This window comes from Ipomoea nil, unplaced genomic scaffold (genome assembly GCF_001879475.1).
Source record: "Ipomoea nil cultivar Tokyo-kokei standard unplaced genomic scaffold, Asagao_1.1 scaffold1043, whole genome shotgun sequence".
NCBI lineage: Eukaryota > Viridiplantae > Streptophyta > Magnoliopsida > Solanales > Convolvulaceae > Ipomoea > Ipomoea nil.
In genome coordinates, this window is record NW_017617471.1 from 11,622,443 (window position 1) to 11,624,043 (window position 1,601).

Here is a 1,601-nt window from a genome sequence, read left to right on the forward strand (position 1 = left end):
TTACATAATTGTGTGGACCACAACAATTGTGTTGTCTATTTTAAATTTAATTATGTCTAATATATTACCGCAATAAGAAAATGATATAAACATTTTCGCTGCTGGGATTCAAACATTTTAGGAATAAGGATCAAATTGGCCACTAAACGTAACACAAAAGTGCAATCAAGCCACCGAACAAAAAAAAAAAAGTGCAATTACACCATTCAACAGATTAAATCTATGCAATTTTACCTAGCAGCCTGTTTTCTCCCCTCTCTTCCGGTAACTTACTTACGTGGAGTATGAGTTGGCTTTTTTTTTTTTTTTTTTCATATTTTATTTTCTTCCTTTTCTCTTTGTTCTTGAAGTTGTCTTCTCCAGCCACCGATTTTAACCTCTGAACTTGATCCAGAAGCAGCCCAACGCTAAATCTGAAAAAAACAAATAAAAATAAAAAAATCATGGAAATATACAAGAAAATTAGCAGAGGAGATTTCAAGTGTCCCAGTGGTTCCCTCCGGAGGTGAAGAAATTACACTCAAGAATTCTTGACCCCAACCATTTCACAAGAATCCTATTTCCAATCTCATGGAAAATTCCTAGTTCCAAAAGGATTTCACCCAAATCCACCCTCAACCCATAATCCTCAAAACCCACAAAACAATACAAAGAAGCAAGCGTGAGGCGCAGTGGTGCGGCGATACAACGATTGGCGGTGCGGAATTGGTGGTGCGGCGATACGGCGATTGGCGGTGCGGAATTGGAGGTCGCGATACAGCAATTGGCGGTGCTGACTATAGAGATGAAGTTATTGGCGAGGAACACGACTGAGCTGGGAGGTAAATCCAAGAAAACTGATCTGCGCGTCCGTTCCTTGTTCTGAGCGAAGCAAGCGTAAACAAAGGGTTTGGTGATTTCTAATTGAAGCAATTTGGGGATTTCTTAGACTGCCGATTTGTTTCTTACAGCTGGAAGAAAGGAAAACAAAGGAATTTGAAAAGGAATAAGGACCAAATTACAGGAGGCGGTTATGAACGACGAGGGAGCTAACCTGGGCGGCGTTTGAGGGAGGAGACATAGTGGACAGTTATAGAGAGGCTTAAGGTTTCCGGCGAAAGGTTTTGGAGGGAAGGAACGGAGAATAGGAAGAAATTTAGGGTCCGTTTGGAAAGCAGGAAAATGACTTCTGGAAAATATTTTCCGAAAAATGAGTCATTTTCCGGAAAACGTTTTCCTTTCTCGTGTTTGGTTGCACAATAGAAAACTGTCTTTGTCTGTTTGGCTCATTTTCTGGAAATTGATGTAAAATTGTATAATTAAACATTTTATATAATTAATTATTTTGTTTAAAATATATTAAATTTACAATAATATTATAAATAATAATAATAATAATAATATTAAATTTACAATAATAACAATAATGTTTACTAAAAAAATTTTAAAAAATAACCAAAAAAAAAAAAAAAAAACGAAAACCAGAGAGTAAAACTCTCTGGTTTTCCGCCGTTCTCTCTGGTTTCGTCGGAAACCAGAGAACAGTACTTGCTCTCTGGTTTCCGGCGGAAACCAGAGAACAGTATTTGGGGGGAATTCAGTGTTAGTTGTTGCTGTAGACG

At 37.5% G+C, this 1,601-nt stretch overlaps 1 long non-coding RNA gene across 1 annotated transcript; it reads right to left on the reverse strand.

The window, feature by feature from the left end:
• Positions 1 to 276: 276 nt before the first annotated feature.
• Positions 277 to 1,285, reverse strand: LOC109181354. Its single transcript, XR_002054179.1, has 2 exons — positions 1,034 to 1,285; positions 277 to 950 (listed from the first exon to the last, which is right to left on the reverse strand). It is a non-coding gene; the product is annotated as an uncharacterized LOC109181354 (long non-coding RNA).
• Between the last annotated feature and the right edge of the window lie 316 nt (positions 1,286 to 1,601).